We start from the raw sequence: 19,220 nt of genomic DNA, 5'->3' as shown, positions 1-19,220 counted from the left end.
CGGTTTCAGAGGGTTAGAGACCAATATCTTCACAGGCAAAGCAGAGCAGCAGGCAGGCAGGCACGATGCTGGAGCAGTAGTTGAGAGCTCACATCCTGAGGTGCACGAGGGAGAGAAAGACTAACTGGGAATCGCACGAAACCAGAGGCCGTCCCAGTGACACACCTCTTCCAATAAGACCCACCTCCTAATCCTTCCCAAACAGTTTCACCAACTAGGGATAAGAGGGTCTTTAAGTATCTGAGCCCATGGGAGGACATGGTCATTCAAACCACTACACCGTCTAAAATAACGTGTTTTATTTAATTTGCTTTAGAAGATAATCTTAGTTTGGGCATAGCATACCTCACAGTGAATTTTGTATTTATGAAGTGATAGTATAAAATTGATTTTACATAGCTCAGGCTGGCTTGGAACTCACTTGAACTTATCAACACTGGGACTAGAGGTATGTGCTATCACTCCAGGCTATAAAGTCTTTTTTTTTCTTCTTCTTCTTCTTCTTCTTTTTAAAGAGAAAAGTTGTCCCTACTACTTGGTTACAAGTTACTGATTACCGACTAATGCCGAGTGTAGTGTTAACTGCTTGATGTGCATCGTTTCGTTTGATTCTTGCAGACTCAGGATGAGTAGTAGGCATGTCTCTAACAGAGATGAGGAACACGAAGCTTGAGAAACCTCTGCTATAGCACAGCTGCCTGCTGCAGTGCCCAGGGAGGGTCCATACTTGTTAAGTAATGGCTGAAACTGACTTCTAGGCCCCGAGCTATGTTACAGATGCCCCCAGCTCAGGATGAGATTGTATTTCATAGACCTATAATGAACTGGAAATAGTACAAGTCAAGGATGCATTTGGCACATCCAACATAGGGGGCGGGCTAGCCTAGCTGCAAGTGCAGTGGGTGAGTATGGATGTTGACTGCTGATGGTGGAGATGGCCACTATGCCTCTATACTGCTGCCTCGTGTGTGTGTGTGTGTGTGTGTGTGTGTGTGTGTGTGTGTGTGTGTGTGAGAGAGAGAGAGAGAGAGAGAGAGAGAGAGAGAGAGAGAGAGCGCTAGTTCTAGTTCCTTCTATTAGTGCTATTCTTAGAAGGACCAAAATCCAAAATTGTGTAGTTTCTCCTGAGTCCAGTTCACTTTTTTTTTTTTAACACCATGGAGCTGTTAAGCATTTACACATGCAGCGTGCAGCGTGCATGCGTGTGTGGAAATCTCCTTACGTAGGGCTGTAGGGCTTAGTGTCATGGTGGCTCTTCTCCGCTCTTAGAGTTTAAGTGGCAAGAGCAGAACAGGAGGGAGAAGGGTGGCTGAGAATGCGCTGCAGGCTGCCTAAGAGGAGACATTAGTTTTGTCGTGATTGACGGCACTCAGCCATCTGTCTATCTTTTTAAGGGATTTAAGCCGCCCCACCCCCACCCCAAACCAACAGGAAAAGAACAGTCTCAGTTATAATTACTCATTTCATTAGACACTACAACATTTCAATATGTCATTTAAAAGGTATCTTAAGATGACCCTGTCTTCGGACACATCCTATTCACACTATAAAACGCATTGCATTTCTCTGATGAAGTTTTTCAGATAGAGTTGAGATGCTCTCATTTAAGAGGCCCGGGATGGACTTTGGTCCAGACCTTTTGTTGGTATCAGTCATGCGAATCTTTTGTTTGTTTGTTTGTTTGTTTTGTTTTCTGCAGAAAAGAAACCAGTGCAGGTGTGCTTGAATTTTAGCTGGGAGGTGATGAGTCAGCAGCCCGGCAAGGGTGCTTTTGGTGTTCTTAGGTTGCATTTCTGGAGATTTATAGTAGTTGCCACCCTACTCCTGTTCTGTGGAATTCCTCTTTGCTATTGTGATTTTATTTACCACACTCAACTTTAATGACGGAAACTGCAGCAGCAACAACATAAAAGATTGTGCTAATGAAGTATCATCATCATTTATAGCCAAGGAATGTATTTATTGCCAAGCATTTAAAAAATGCTCTATTTCATAAAATCTTATCCATAGTGGTGAATTCTTTGCTATCTCCATTTGCAAAGGGACTTAGAGATCCCCATTTCTATGCATAGACCCATTTCTTTCAATAGCCATTCACTTGAAAGGTGTTTATATGCAACAGCTTGGAGGTGCTGTTTGATTAACGATACATTTGGAAAGACCTACCGAGCCTGTACAATTTATTTATGTTTTTATTATTTATGTCTATTGTATTGCTAATTGGCTAGGGAAATTCCGTAGCTCTGAATGGTTTCTAAGTATGTTTCTGGAAGAGACAGACACAGTTTAGCAACAAACCACAGACTGTGGGGAAGCTAACTTTAAAAGGAATTGAAGAGTCATATGCAGGCAGGAGAGTGTGTATCCACTGTACAGATTGCTGCTTCTCATATGGTGCGTACTAATGTACACAGATCAATAGCAGGGTGTTCCCAGCTAGCACCCTAGGCCTCTTCCACCACCTTCCTGATGCTATTCCCTCATTAAAGGTAGCCACACTCCTGATTTTCTAACTGGCTCAGGTTAATTTTGCCTGGCATTCTTCTTTTTATAAAAGAAGTCAGACCATATTGTTCTGTAGTATATGGTCCAGGATGCCAATTAAAAAAAATCTATATGATATATTTTAGCCCACTAGAGTAGGAGGCAGATTTTATTTAGGTAGAGAGAAAGGCAGTTTACAGTAGAGGCAGTGGCCGGTTTAGAATGCATCAAGTTTCTTACCTGTGTAGCATCTCACAGGGGATATGAATTCTTTCTTAGCCAGTGGGAAAAGTACATTCTTGGTACGAGGGGAAGAATGACTCACTGTAGGGAAAGTGAGGGGGATAGATTTTTGACCTCTGGTCTCTTTTGGGGCCTCTTAGACAAATAAGGAGAACCTGCCTGCCCCTCTGCTCGACCTGTACATGGGGAAGTGTATTTGTGTATGTACGGTCATGCGTGTTTCATGAGCTCATTGGCATGTTTCTGTTGTCTGTTGTGGAACTCTCTACTGCCTGACTCAGCACATGGTCTTAGTGGGATGGAGAGGGAGTAATTGTGGGCATCTGGCTGGCTGGCTTAATCGGGTTAGGAGGCTTGCTCCGTGACACACACACGAGGGTTAGGAAACAATTAAGAGTTCTGTAGGAATTGGAAAATCTGAAAAAGGCTCCTCAGTCTCTTTGTTTTGAAGCCATCACTTTGTGACTCTCTTGAGTGTCGTTTGAGGAAGGATCATGGTATTGGATCAGGCTGTCTTTTCTCAGCAACCCTTGGTGGGACTGGGGTATGCTTGTTTTTTCCTGCTCTGTTTCTAGTCTTCAGTTGCCAAATCTTCCATTGTGTTTCATTCTCTAGAAAGTAGCTTATCTCTCTTCACGCAGACATTTAGTTTACTAAGAAATGATTTGTCATCATTAGGATGTATCTATATCTATATATGCATAGTTTGTAGAGTTTAGTGGGAGTCACTTAACCAATGGTTGACATGGAGTGAGCAGGTACTGTCACTGATTATGTCACGAAAGCGACGACTCTAGCTTGAAGATGGCTGCATCTTGGTACATAAAAGGCATGCTTGGAACCCGGTGGTCCTTAGAGACTTGTTACTCGGTGAGTAGATGTAGCAGGCAGGGCGTTGTCACATTGAGATCTGTGTTCTGGATTTCCTTAAACAAATGCATTTGTTTTAGGCCTTTCTTCAGGTTAAGGGAGCCTACAAGAATATGGTGGCTACGTTAATGGCTATCAGTTAATCATTCAATGTTATCAAAGCATCTTGTGAATACTGTCGTACCACAGAGCCCAGGGACCTTGGCCTGCTGATTTTGTATGTGTTTTTGTTTGTTTGTTTGTTTGTTTTTTTGTATGCCTGTGCATAAGATGTGGCCAATTGAGTCTTGGAAGGTCTGCTTATGTTTTCCCACAGCCCACTTGCCATCATTGCCCTGTTTGCCCAAGCCCTCCCTTGTAACTGAAGATAACTGTTGCTGTTGAGCTGCAATTCTCCTTGCCCATGCTTTGCTGTTCTCTCGTTACTCTCTCAAATCATCCGGCTGTGCTCAGAAATGTTAAGGAAAACCCTCAAGGTCACCCCTGCCTCAGGATGAGGAGCGTTAAGCATTCTTTGCCTGTGAGAGGCCAGCTCAGCCTGCCTTGGAAATCCATTAGGGATGGTTCCAAATGGCCTGGTAAAATTATGAGTGGTTTTAGAGATGAAGAATTTGGTTCTATCGCTTGGACTGTCTACGGGAATGACTTCCACGGAACTCGTTCTCTCTGACGGAGGATCGCTGTTAGCGAGGAAGCTTCTCCTTAGGAATCCCGTAATGGGATACAGATCAGCTTTATTCCTAAACTCCACTGGTGCCTCTCCCTGCATGCTGTCATTTTCTGACTCCGCTTATAGACGTGTTACATGTGTGTACAGTGACTATTTTATTTACCATGTGTGTGTTCTCTGGAACTCTGCTAGTCATCCGAAGCCTGAACAACTGACAAGTCAGCAATTTTTTTAAATTCACTTTTTTTTTTTAAATTGCAGTTTTTTAGATTTTGGATTTTTGGATTGGGGTGCTCAACAGATTTTCAGTTCCAAAATCCAAATGCACAGATAGCACAGTCCTAAACATTTCAGATAAGGAATGATTGACCTGTATACACAAAGCACCATTGGATAACTAGCATGGTGATATGTTTTTAGTGTGAAGAAAAACTGTTTTCGTATGCTTGTTGTTGTGTTCTATATCGTCACAAACTTCTTGCAGAAGCCACTGAGTTTCATCATGTTAATCGTCCATAATTTGGCATCATTATTTTTCTTATGGTGTTTGCTTTCTCATAGCGTTGAATGTTGCCACATGGTGTTGTAGATACATCATTACCTGCATGTGAAATGACTCCTTAAAGAGGAGGTCAACTAGAGGTTAGTTACTAAGCAGGCACACGCTATATGTTTTGACAAACGGCTTTTGAAAAAAAAAGTATGAAATATACTCCTTGCAGTTTAGGAGTGAATTGGCTTTTGAAAAATTTGCTTGAAAGTTAATTATGGCCTGGGAAGCAGAGGCAGGAAGATCTCTGTGAGTTCGAGGCCAACTTGGTCTACAAAGTCAGTCCAGGACAGCAAAGGCTACACAGAGAAACCCTGTCTCGAAAAAACAAAAAAAAACCCAAAAAGTTAACATTGGCTTTGTTTAGGTATTGGAATACATTCAAAATATAGGGTCTCTGAAAGGTGCAAGCTGTTTATCATTTTTGTTGTTGTAAGTATCCAATAAATATGACCAATATAAGCATATTTTTGTCATCTTATTAGTACTTTGCAGAGATCTATAGATTAGATGGAGAGAAGACACAAAATAAAATTCAAGACATCCTGAAAATGGATAGCAATGAGAGGAGAGTTTCCTAGCATGAGGAATCACCAATTTCACATGTAATTGATCCATCTTAATTTCCCAAGTAACTGTGCGTGAGCTTGCTGACTAACTGTAATCCCGAAGACAGATTTTTGTGGTAAAATGTCATTTTCTTACTTATAAAAATGACTGCCACAAATTCAGGATAATAAATCTGTGTGGACTTTAGACAGATTGTAAGCAGCTTGAAACAATATATCCTGCTTTTGAGTTGATCATAAAAACAAAAATAGTTTTTGGGAAACTTGCAGAAGATCAAATAGAACTAAAAATGAGTTCCTCAACCTTGTGGACTTGGGTACTATCTCGCATTTCTTATAGATTTTCTTCATATTGAGTAAATATACTTATGGACACATGACTATAAACAAAAACAGTGATTGAAATTATTAGCGATGCGACTTGAAATTTTTCTCCATTTTTTGCATGTAAAAACCTCTCTTTTACATGCAAAGTCTGTTCTGAGGACTTAATGGTATCCTATATCTTCACGTTATCAAGTGGCCAGGGAATGGTCTGTGGGAACTTGGTTTAAACCCTGACGTTATCACGCCTTCCGAAGTGTCATTTTCCCATGTACAGCATGCCCATGGGATGCTACTTCTTACTTCCTAAAAGTGTGATTCTTTTCTGAAGTTTCCTAAAATGCTGCCAGACCAACAGCTGAATGTCACAGATTTGTACTTAGGAAAGATTTTTGTTGTTGTTGTTCTTTTCTTTTCTTTCTTTCTTTCTTTTTTTTTTTTTTGAGACAGGGTCTCTCTTTGTAGCCATGACTGTCCTACGTTCACTCTGTAGACCAGGCTGGCCTCGAACTTACAGAGGTCTACCTGTCTTTGCCTCCCTGAGTGTTGGGATTTCAGGTGTGTGCCACCAAACCTGGTTTAGAAAAGCATTTTTAAAAATGTTATAAGTGTGCAAAAAAAATGACATCCCAGTGTGCTAATAAAAATTCACACATTAACTTAACGAGGGGTATTTTATTCTGTTTCTTACATATCTGCTTCAAAACATGAATTTTCAGGAGCATCAAGGTGCCGTGTCATGGCCTTGTTAACCATCCAACCACGCAGCAGCCCATGTGATGGCTCTTTGAGCATTTTAATTTCATAGATTGTCTTCATGCAGATCTCTCAGTGCAGGGTTGCTTAAGTCATTGACGTACAGAAACAAAGGGAGTGGAGTAAGGAGCAAGACAAACAGTTCTCCCATCTGGATTACTCACTAGCCATATTTGTGGTTTGGGACAAATCTTTCTTATCTGAAATCCTCGAGACCAGACGTGTTCAGATTTGAGTTTTGAACCTTTAGGCTATTTGTATAGACTTACTTTGCTGTGTATCACTAACCCAAATACCTCAGATCTGAAAGTTCATGAGATTGTGAAATTTTTCTTTTCTTTTTTTTCCAATTGTTATCCTATCCCTTGTATCTTCCCATTCCTCCCTCCTTCCTGCTTTCCCCCTACTCCCCTCCCCTATGACTGTGACTAAGGGGGACCTCCTCCTCCTGTATATGATCATAGGGTATCAAGTCTCTTCTTGGTAGCTTGCTAACCTTCCTCTGAGTGCCACCAGGCCTCCTCATCCAGGGGACGTGGTCAAATATGGGGCACCAGAGTTCGTGTGAAAGTCAGTCCCAGATTGTGAAACTTTTGAGGGTCGTGTTAGTTCTCAGCAAATGTAGGGGTTCTGAGCATATCAGATTTGGAATTCCTGACTGGGATGTCATACCTTACCTGGCTCAATTCTTTCATTTTCCTCTACTTTATTTATTGGAGTTCCTTGAAATTTCATTGACATCTCATTTCATTGAAAATTCATATAGTAGACCCAGCCTTTTATATATAAGTAATAGGAATCCAATTCTCATTGGCTAAAAACAACAACAAAACCAAAACCCAGATTGATAAGATAATCAAATTCAGGCATGACCGAAGCTAGAGTCCAAATTATGCCCATAACCTCATCCCCAGCCCCAGTTCCAGCAGCCCCCCCCAACCCGAACCCTAGCCGTCTCTTCTTTCCCCTTCCCCTGTCTCATCCTCTGCCCCTGTGTTAGCTCCATCCCCCCTCCCCCATTAGGATTAGCCTGCTGTACACAAGTCATGGTTAAATTTGTCATCAGAACCTCTAGGGAACCAGTTCATATTTTATTTCACTAAAGGCATATCTCTGTCTGGATAGCTTCAGTATTTGAAGATGTAGACTGGCAGAGTCACAAGCTTATCCTTGATTGTCACTTGTGGTGGGTGGATTAAGTGACCCCCTCCCCCGATGACCTGCATCTGAACCCTTGGAGCATGCGCCTCTGCTAAAGGAGGTTATGGTTGGCAGGTACTAGTAGGTTGCTAATCCAGTGACCTTAAAATAGATTATCCAGGATTATCTAGGTGGGTGTCAGTGTTTGGAAGGAAGGAAGGTAGGCAAAAGAGTGCTGGAGAAATGACAGTACAAGAAGGCCTCTGTCTGATGTGGCCTTGCAGATGGAGACAGGCTCATAAAGTAGGTGGCTCTGTAGAACGGAGATGACATCGTAAGCCAGGTGCCCTCTGGAAGCCGAGGAAGGCAAGAGCTTCCAGGAGCAATGCGACCTTACCTGCACCTTGCTTTCAGCCCAGCATGACGCGGCTTAGTCTTTTGAGCATTCCTGCCATTTATCACTAAATTTACAATAATTCATTATACAGAAATAGAAAACGCATAGCTTCTTGCCACTCATAAGCTAAACTGTTGTAGATTTTGAAACTTTGTCATAAAAAAAAAAGTTTCAATGAAGGCCTTCAGAGTCCTCGCTGTACTTTTTAGCATGATTGTCCTTGGCTTTGACCCTTGTGAACAAATTCTAATACAAACCGTAATGTTTATGGATTTAAATTCCAGACCCAGTATTAGTCATTCTGTATGCCCTGCCCCCAATAGTAGGAAGTGTGAGGAATATTTGATTTGCACATGGCTGCTATCACTCTCAGGCTCACAATTTCTAATAGTGACAGACAGCTGGTTGGAGTGTTTCTTAGAAATCTAAGCTAAGAATCTTTAGATTTCGGCATCTGTTTCTCACTTAAAAAACCAAATCTCCTCATCTTATTGGCCTGCTATTACTTGGCTATCTGAAGATGTATTCCAGAAAACACTTGGATACTTCTTCAAAGCACACATCCCCTTCTATTACCTGCGCTAACATTCTCAAATCCTGAAGTATGTGCCAGTCTCTCCTAAGTGACTTTATAGAGCATAAACATTGTGCAGGTGCAACAAATATTTATTAAAAGGCAGATTAAAAAGCCCAAGAAGGATTCTAAGTTTACAGTTCTTTATTCTTTCTTAATGAGTCCCTGGCCCACTGTCTTTTCATTTTTCAAATAGCTCTATGAAGTATCTTGAACTATGAAAATAGACGTGTAGCTAAAAGAAAAGACCCGCTGAGAATAATCTGTCTAGTGGTGATAAGAGCCTAGGGGGATGAATGTGAGAGGCCAAAAAGAGGGGCGGGGGACTTGGCTGTGTTCAGTATTTCAGCGTGTTCATAATTGCTTTGGAGAGAAGATGTGTTCCCGTCCCTGTGAGTGTTTACAGCCTTGCTAAGCCCTTTGGCATTTGGTGTCTGCTTTAATGTCCACTCCTCACCCTGCTTGCCTCTTTGCTAAAACAGCTGGCCGCGGTCAGCCGTGGTGATGAAAGTTACTCCCTTACCCTAGGCTCAGAATTTGGGGGTGTTGTTGCTTGAGCTGTTTCTTCAGCTGGTCTCAGAAAAGCCGGTTTGATATCACGCTTAAGGCCAGCTTACCATGTTTCTGAGAACTTGTACTTGAGAAATGAACTTGCCTCTGTGAGCTGCTGCTCTGTAGTGCAGTGATCAGCAGTTCTTGGCACAGCATCCCAGGTCCCTAGGTGGGGTCATGGGGCAAGAAAGAATTGCTATACAGCTCGCCTGGATTTTAGGTCCTCTGTCATCTTAGGCTTACGGTCCTTCCTTCTGGTGACACCAGACATTCCAGGCTGGAGTGGGAGTGTAAGGAAGAGATGCTGGGGGCAGGGGGCGAACTTCCTTCTCTGGATGACAATGACAATAAGTCGTTCTTCATGTGCGCAGATTGTGTGAAGCGGAGGAGGAATCCTCACAGTGCCCGCTTCCTTTTGAGCATTGTGATCCCTGCTGTACGGATTTCCCTTGGTGAGCCTTAGTTTTCACAGTTTGCTCGCAAGGTGCCAAAGTGTTCATCAGACTCCAGCCCAGTCCTCAGTGCAGGCTTGTGTGACTCCAGACCTCTAGTGCTCAGGCTCCCCACCCAGGTCGCTTCTTTGCCTGGGGAAGGCGGGACACAAGCGTTGGTCTCAATTGTCTCTGTACTCCCTGTGCCGGGGAAAACCTTGATAGTGATTAGAACACCTAAACATGTGTGGGGTATGGGGGAATTTACACAGCATCACTGAGATGCAAGCTTTATCATGAACTGGGGACATTTGGTATCCTTTAGGAGACATATGCTTTATAACCTACTTTGAAGGGCAGCTGTCCCAGTTTCCCTGTTGTAGCTCCTGTGGTTAAATGTATAAAGGAAGTAAGATGAGTCCAGGGCATAGTCACTGTGTCACTTTGGTATCTTGACCAGCCCCACATGACAAATTCACTCCCAAGATACCTGTGGAAGAGCCAGCCTTCTCTTCCTCCCTATTCTCTGAGAGCGGACATTCGGCCCAGTTACTCTATTACACCTCTACCCCAGAGTCCTTAACATTTTGGGAATCATAATGCACAAAACATGTTATCTAGAAACATCTCATACTAATGACTTTTCTTTGTGTCACATGACTTGACATTGAGAACTATGGAAACTTGGATCAGGAAGTCTTTTCCCCTTTTGCACCGCTTTCCTTGAAAGAATGAGGCTTGTATCCAGTTTTGGGGTCTCAGATAGATTCACCTAGTTGGTCCTTTTCTCTGGTAGTCCAGCTGAATGAGCTGTAATGGCAGGGTGAGTAAACCAGGCCCACTGAGCACGATGGTGCTTCCCAGAGGTCAATGTGGATGATGCTAAGAGCACACTGCAGGGGGCCTTAAATGCCCAACTTAAGTTTTGATTTAGGTTAAGTTGCTTTAACACCAGGTTTGTGTTTAATCTGTGAGAATATCTGGCTAGCAGTTTTGGGGTTTAATGTGAATAAAGATATCAATGTTATGGATTTAACTAGGAAATACTGGCAAGTTATTCAGAGAGAACAGCATGGTAAAATTAACTGTTATGTCTATGTTGTTTGTGTGGTACTGAGAGTTGAACTCAGGGTCGGTATCTCTGCTAATATATGTGTGTGTATACGTACTAAGTAGCAGATTCTGTTCTAAGCACTTTGAATTGATTGGGTCATTTCATTCTTATAATAACCTTGTGAAGTAAATACTGTTACCCTCATTTTTATGGGTGAGTGGACATAGAGCATCTTGGGTTACTAACATCACTTAAGGGGGTGACGTCACCTAATCATTTTAGACCTGGGCTTCTTAATAGTTCTCTTGGCAGTAACTTGGGCAGTATGTTGGTATAATTTGCATAATACTTAGTAAGGGAGATTATATGTGGGGGATTTGGACATGGCCATTGCAGTAATGGCTTTGGGAGGTTATGAGAGCTTAGGTGTGACTTGAAAACAAGAGGGTGCAGTTTGCAGGGAAAATCATTAGGGCTCGAACAATACCATAATGGGAAACACTTGGTGCGATACAACTTCCTGGCTTTTGATTTATGACCGTCAGCACACTGGGAGCAGAAATGGTGACGTCAAATGGGCAAGCTGGATGTTCAGTTTTATTTAGATGAGGTAAGGAGTCTCAGCTGAAGACTGACCCATTTCGATGACAGTATGAACTACTGGTTGTTTCCTGTGAAAATACTTTGACTTGATTGTTTATTTGTGTGCAGATCACATGAAAACACAGACATGTGTAAAAGAGTCTAAAAGCCTCAGAAATGATTCAAGTGTTTTTTAATTTAAATATTTTCTTCAGATTACACCCCCATTGGTATGCCCTCACTTGTATCTTCCTGTTCCCCCCTCTCCTCCTCTTTCACCCTATTTGCCTCCCCTAGACCTGTGACAGAAGGAGACCTCCTCCCCCACCATATGATCACCACCTATTAGGTCTCATCTAGATAGCCTGCTTTCCTTCCTCTGTGTGCCACCAAGGCCTCCCCAGCAAGGGGAAGTGGTCAAACAGAGGGCACCAGGGTTCATGCCAGAGTTAGTTCCCAATCTCCACACAACTGTGGAGAATGTGCTGTCCATTGGCTAGATCTGAATAGAGGCTCTAGGTTTACTGCATGCATTGTCCTTGGTTGGTACAGTAGTTTATGCAGGCCCCCTCCCCCGGGTCCAGATCCACCAGCCTTGATGGTCTTCTTGCAGGGTTCCTGGACCTTCTTCTGTCTTCCCATTCTCCCTTACCTAACAGCAAGCCCCAACCCCCCACTGAGTGAAGACTCTCAAAGGACATGATTCAAGTTTTGAAACTATTAGAAAAGCCTACCATTGTTGGCATTCAAACAGAAAGGCAAATGATTCTAAACACAGGCTGAGGCTACTACCTGAAATGCCAGGACTGTAACTATTTAGTGCTTCAGATTTTGGAAGATTTGCATCTGCATAATGAGATACCTTAGAGAAAAGACCAACAGAAAACATGGCCTCTCCTTATGCTTCATATATACCTCATATATCCGATAGCTTAAAGTCGATCCTATACATTTTATTATGCCAGCATTCTGACTGGCTTGTCACATGGGGTGGAATTAACAATTCATTAACCCTCAAAGTATCAGATTTTAGGGCACTTTGGGTCCATTTTCTATGGGTTTTGGTATTTGAATATTTGGCCCCTATATGGAAACAGAATGTTGCCTTTGATGTAGTTGCTGTACAGTGATTATATCTGACTACAGATGCGCATATATCTATCAAATGAGTACCTGCAAAAGTAGCTCTTTAATATAGTACAAATGCAAAGAAGAATAATTAATAAGAAAAACAAAATGGAGAATAATGGAGGAAGGAAGAAGAGCGTCATGGGTTAGTATGATCAGGGAAGAGTAATGGGGTTAGTATGTGCTCAGAGTGCAGGTGAAAAAGTTATACACGATTAGTTTGTATAATTAATAGATCCTAATAAGGAACTTTGTAAAAATAAAAAGAGGAATTATATATGAGAGACTTCCCTCTCCCCATAAAATCTTGTGCAATAATAGGCTGCCAGAAAAGGTGTAGAAGGGCTTTGTTAGGGGTAGTTTGTGCTGAGAAAATACTATACAGGAATATCTCCCTCTTGCCTGCCTAGGGTCTGAGCATGCTTTGAGAAATAGAAACAACAAAAATGTTCTTTACCAAAGAGGCTGTGATGGGGCCCAGTGTCACTGTGGGAAGACAAGTTGTACCATGGATTCCCATCCTGGTGTGTCAGGTTGAGCCGGGACTGCCCCCCCCCCCCATAAAGCAGAAGAGAGTGCATTATCTTTGTAAGACATATCCTCAGAAAGAATGAGATAGAGAGAGATTTGCTGCACATTGCAAACCTCATACCCATTCCAACTTTATAGCTGCATACATCGCTCCCCATCACCACAGAAGGGTAAAGTTAGGGGCGGAGAGATGCCTGAAGTCCTCTGAGGAAACCTCTCTCTCAGGGAGGAAGCTCAAGCTAATGGCACTCTGTCTGCATTAAGGAAACAATAACAAAATCTATCCGAGATGCCTAGTGTGTCAAAAGAGACAAGCACTTAATGGGTTTTTTAACTTAATTTTTTTTTCTTTGACTGGCATAGTGTGGGTATGAACTGCTTCGAATGAGAAGTTCCATGTCTGCCTTCCTGGAGGTCTGGTTTAATAATTGTGCCCATTACTTATTCTTGGTGGCTTAAGTTGTAAGGCGTGAATGCTGTGAAATGTTTGATTTATAGGTCAGTAGGATCTGGGAGAACTATACACATGTTTTGCAGACAGAATTCTGGCTCTAGGTCTGTGCGAGCCTTTGCAGTTTGTCCTTGTCGATGGCTTCCCGCTAATGTTACTGTTTAGGAGAAGAATGTATGCTAATTTTAGATACTCCTTAGTCTTGACCTTCTCTCACTCATTTCTTTGTTCACAAAAACTATTGACACAATTTGAGTTCTGTAGTGAAGAGAATAGATACACTTCCTGCTCCCATGAAGCTTATGTATAAGGAGAGAAAAAAAAATCATAAACATTTAACTAAGATTCTAAGAGGTCAAAGGTTAGCACAATTAGTAAGGAAAGGAAAAGGAGCAGAGAGGAAACTGGAGAAGGTATGGGACAGTTACGGAAATGGTTGTTGCCAGGAATGTGACGCACAGTTCATCCGTAGGACTAGGAGAGGGATGGACTGTATATACACATTTGCCAGTGTGCTGTGGGAAAAGCTCTGCTCCTCTGTGATGCTGGGGTCATGAATGAGTAACAGTAGGGTTTTCCAATAGTAAGACTCTGTAGTGGTCCAAGCTCTCCATATTTGTTAAACTTAAGACTCACAGAACTTTTCATAGTTAATGCGTTGGCCTCTCAATCACCACCTTTGACAATTGTATGATTTTTCCTTTTTTTTTTCCCTTTTATTCTGATTACAGGTTCCCCTCCCCCTACTCCTCCCAGGTCCCCCCCCCCTCTTCCCCTCCTATCCCAACCCACACCCTTTCTGTCTCTTGTCAGAAAACATATGAGAAATAACGATAATATCCAATAAGTTATATTAAAAAAAATCAAAAAAATAAAACTACCACCAACAAAAAACCCAAAATAGGACAAAACAACCGAATAAGAAAATGAGCTAAAGAAAAAAGCGCAAGACACGCGTATAGATTGTAGGGTCACACACACTTGCACACCCAAAAGCCCCGTAAAAACATAAAACTGGAAGGTGTCATATAAAGGCAAAGGACCTGTAAGGTTAAAAATTGCTCTGATTTAAGATTGCAAGACAAAGAACCTCCAAAGATACCGTTGATCTCCTTTTGTATTGACCATCTACTGTTAGACACAGTGCTACTCTTTTTTTGAAATTAATTAGTTAGTTAGTTTACTATACATTGGATCGCAGTTTCCCCTTCATCTTCTTCTCCCTGTTCTCCCCACCACCACACTCACCCCTGCTCCTTGTCTCTTCAGAAAAGGGGAGGGTGGGGCTTAACCCTTAAGAATGGTTTATTTCCCAGTAAGACTCCCTTGGAAAAACAGATTTTCATTTGCAAGTGGCTACCAATTAGAGATAGCTTTTGGGTTATAGATAAGGTGTTTGTGTACTTCTCTCAGCTCTTGGACCAGATCTGGTGCAGACCTATGCAGGCCCTATGCATAGGTGAGTTCATATGTGTGTCATCCCTGTTGTGCTAAGAAGGCCTTTATTTTCCCCTTGGTGTCCTCCATCCCCTTTGGCTCTGGCATTCTTTCTATCTCCTTCCTACAGAGTTCCCTGAGCCTTGAAGGGAGGGATCTGATGGAGAGATCCCTTTCAGGGCTCAGTGTTCCAAGGTCTCTCACTCTGTGCATATAGTCTGCCTGGGGGTCCCTGTATGTTCCCATCTGCTGTAGATGGAAGCTTTTTTTGATGCTGGCTGAGCAAGGCACTTGTCTATGAGTAGAGCTGAATATTGGTAGGAGTAATTTTATTGCCATGTTCTTTTAGCATAACAGTAACATTTGTTTTTCTCTAGGTCCCTGGGCCTTCTAAGCCTCAGGTTCTTGGCCGCCCAAGCAGTGTTGGATATGGGTTCCATCTTATGGAGTGGGCCTTAAGTCAAATCAGATATTGGTTGATTACTCCCACAAACTATGTGCCACTATTGAACCAGTGTATCTTGCAGGAAGATCACTCCTAAACATTAAAAGATTTATAGCTAGATTGGCTTCTACCTTTCTCCTTTGGTAGCATGCAGAGTACCTTCTAGTACCATGTAAGAGTGAAGGCTCTATGTCGGCTCCATCTGCACTGCTTCATGCTCAACGAATTGTGTAGGTGTTGTCTTCAGCGATAGGGCCTTACCATCAGTTTATGGAGAGCCACAGATGGCCTCCCACAAATGGCAAGTTCCCATTGAGTCCCCTTAGTCAACAACTCGATTAGTTGTGATCTAGTCCCTGAACTGGAAGCTTTCTTTGATGGCAAGAGATGCCCAACTAGGGCTCTGTAACATCTCCCTAGTTATTTGGCAATTTCATTTAGATCACCTTCACATATGTACCTATTATAGGAGGCATCTAAGGTAGTAGGTTCCCACATGACCCCTCAAATGGCCTTTACTTTTAGCATCTCGCCTGTTATTCCTTCTCTTGCTCTCTCTTTCCTCCCGCTCCTTGTTTGATCCTCCTAGTCCAGTACACATCTGGCAACCATCTATAAGTATTTATGCTATTTCTCCTTCTTATGAAGGCCCATTCTACACCCCTCATCTCTTACTCTGTACCTAACATCTATGGTTATATGTCAATGACTTAACAGCTAACATGATATAAACAAATGTATACCATATTTGTGTTACCTCATTCAGGGTGTTTTTTTTTTCCTAGTTATATTCATTTACCTATGAATTTCACCATTTATTTTTTAAATGGCTGAGTAATATTTCATTGTGTAAATATACCATACATTTTAATTCACTCACCCATCAACTCGGTAGGATGAAGCATCCTTTGCATGTATGGTCAAGAAAGATATAGCTGGATCTTGAGGTAGACCAAGCCCCAGCTTCCGGGGGAACCACCACACTGATTTCTATAGCGGCCATACAAGCTTGCACTCCCGCCAGCAATGGAAAAGTGTTTTGCTTTCTCTGTGTCCTCCAGCATGAGCTGCCATTTGTTTATTGATCCTGGCCATTCTGATTGGTTGTAAGATGAAATGTCAAAGTAGTTTTGATTTGCATTTCCTTGATGACAAAGGATGTTGAACCTTTCTTTTAGTGTTTCTCACTAAAATCCTCCTTTGAGAATTCTCTGTTTAGACCTGTACCATATTTTAAAATTGGGTTATTTGTTTTCTTGATGTCCAATTTTTAAAGTTCTTTTAAACATATTTTTTTAGCTATTAGCTATCCATTGGATGTGTAATTGGTAAAAATCTTTTTCCATTCTGTAGCATGCCACTGTATCTGAATGATGGTGTGCTTTGCCATAGAGAAGCTTTTAAGTTTCATAAGGTCTTTTACTTACTAATTATTGTTTTTAGCGTCTGTGATATAGGTATTCTGTGACATTGGTCACATTGACCCTTTGTCAATGAGTTCAAGGCTATTTCACACTTTCTGTTCTATCATATTTAGTGTACCAAGCCTTATGTTGCGGTCTTTAATTCACTTGGAGTTGAGTTTTGTGTAGTTTGGTAAGTATAGATCTGTTTACACTCTTCTACATAAAACCATCTAGTTTCAACCATTTGTCAAAGATGCTGTCTATTTTCCAGTATGTATTTTGGTTTCTTTATTAAAAATCTTCAAATGTCTGTGAGCTTATTTCTGGATCGATCTTCTATTCTAGTCTATTGATCAGACAGTTATATAATTTTCATTTTTAAAAATTGAACATGATATTCTTTTAATTAGTAAGTATTTATATTTATGGTTTTAGTGGCTAGTATTCACTTAGTCTCTGGTTGACAACAGGTGAACTTCTTGACAAATACATGATGTTATAACTACTTCTAATGTCTAGTTGATAACCAAGGAGACAACTCATGGAAAAGAAAGACCTTGATCAAGGCAATACTTAATTCACCTTGTTGGTGTCTTCTGTATTGCTGTTCATTCATAACCATACACAGGACTGCTCTGTAGAAATTGAGTCTGTCAAGTACATACTTTTTTAATTCAATAAATGAATATTGGACATAATTTTACTTTCTTATATATTTGTAATTTATGATTTAAACGCTTTTGGTATTTTTGAGTTTCTACACACTTCTCCCATCTTCCCCTGCCCAAACTAGAATTTATAGCCTTTTACAGAAGTTACTGAAGCTATATTATGTACTAGCTTTCCTTCACAGAACAGATCTTAAGTAAGAAATTGACAGCAAAATGTTCCATCCACACTGAAGTGGATGATAACATGGAGTATGCTTTTGGAGCCCACGTGGTCAGAACTGAGTTTTTCCCGAGGTAGCTCGCTTGCTGTGTTAGGCTTTGCTCTACTCCCTAGTTTATAGAAAAGGGATAATAATCCTAACCTACTGTGGTTGCTGTGTTAGAGACGATGCATTTCCCAAGCACAATTCACAGAGCAAAGGATTTTGCCAATAACTAGCAGACAGTCGGGGAGTTCCTTAGTAAGCTCTAGGGTGTTAGGAGCCATTGAGTTCATCTTTTCCCTAGCTTCATTCATTCCCAACAGGACAATGACCAATTCGGGGTTGCATTTCAGAAATGATTCTTATGTGAACACTTAAAAATGATTTATTATTTAGCATCCGGGAAAGAGGTTTTAGGTAGCGTCTTTCTTTTAAATACAAATTCAGAACACATTGTCTGAACTAGAACTGTCTCAGAGGTCTAGGACGGATGGCTTGCTGTCTACGTGATGCTCTCTCTCATTATCCTCCTGGGTGTGGAGGGGCCTCCCTGCATTCGTATTCTCCAGTCTCTTAATCCAGGCATTGGTATGTTGTCTAGACTTCCTTGTGTGAATTCCATTCAGATGAGATGGGAAATCCATGCATTAAGTTTAGGCGTTGTTCTCCCCTTCCCTTGAAGCAGTAAACTGATGGAGGGAGAAAGAGTTATAACATGTTATGGGTGTAGGGAGATGCTCATGGGTCCTGAGTAAAACTAGTCAGTATGACTAGCAGCATAGACAAATGAAAAGTTGCCTGGTTGCCAAAAACTAACACACAGTGCACAAATCCACCTGGTTGCAGAGTCTGGTACATAGAAAATCTTTGGCAGCCCCATTTTAAGACAGAATTCATGGGAACATTCACTATAGGTTCGGTTGTAAGGGAGACCAGCATCATGGCCTTCCTCACTTAGCTGCTTTAGGGATGTGTAGCTGAGCTCCCAGTGTCAGAAGAGTTTTCGCTGTTCCTAATGATGCTCGTTGATATGTTGCTTGCTTTATGTGCATAACCAAGAGTGGTATTTTGTTTATATGCATTGGTCAATGTAGGTGGTGGAACACTGACATATACGCCAAAAATATCCAAGTTGCAGTGTGCCTTATTTGTCTTCTGGGGCCTTGCACTTGATGGCACTCTAAGGACACTTAAATGTGCACATCATTGGTTCATGGTGGATCTTATGCTCCAAATTCTTGAGTGGATGATGACAAGGATTCAGTTTCTGTAGACAATCACTGTGATTCAGTTAATTTTTGTCAGGCAACATGAACATGTTATAGGACTAGTTTTCTGTGAGAATTCTGGATGGGGGCCAACTTGAAATCTTCTCATAGTTCTCCTTTCTGGGCTTGCTCTTTTCCTGCTTATTGCCCCCTTGTTTGTTTCTTCAATATCTCCTGTCCTTTTATCTTTCCCAAGTCCGTACATTCAGATAACCTAGGGGAAATAGACTCTTGTTTCGAGATTTAGCATCAGTCTTTATGCTGTCACACTGCATAATGACAGGTCACACACTTTGGTCTTGTGTGGGTAGTGGCAACTTAACAACACGTCGAATCATCAGAGCACCAGGCTCACTTCAAAGGACAGACACCTTCACTACCAAGGTCTGACTCCAAGGCAGCCCCAGATTGACAGGAGTAGCTGACAGGGTCTGCTTTCATCTGAGTGCACACTAGCTTCGAATGGAGTTATAAAAACATATTT

General features: G+C 41.7%; 1 protein-coding gene across 2 annotated transcripts in view; it reads left to right on the top strand.

Annotated features, from left to right (window-relative positions):
* ADAMTS3 (ADAM metallopeptidase with thrombospondin type 1 motif 3) overlaps nucleotides 1–19,220 on the top strand; it is a 215,164-nt gene that overhangs the window by 2,907 nt on the left and 193,037 nt on the right. The window lies entirely within an intron of this gene.

Source organism: Acomys minous (genome assembly GCF_964271855.1).
Source record: "Acomys minous genome assembly, chromosome: 15".
In the NCBI taxonomy this organism is placed as follows: domain Eukaryota; kingdom Metazoa; phylum Chordata; class Mammalia; order Rodentia; family Muridae; genus Acomys; species Acomys minous.
This window is presented reverse-complemented; position numbering and strand designations above follow the sequence as displayed.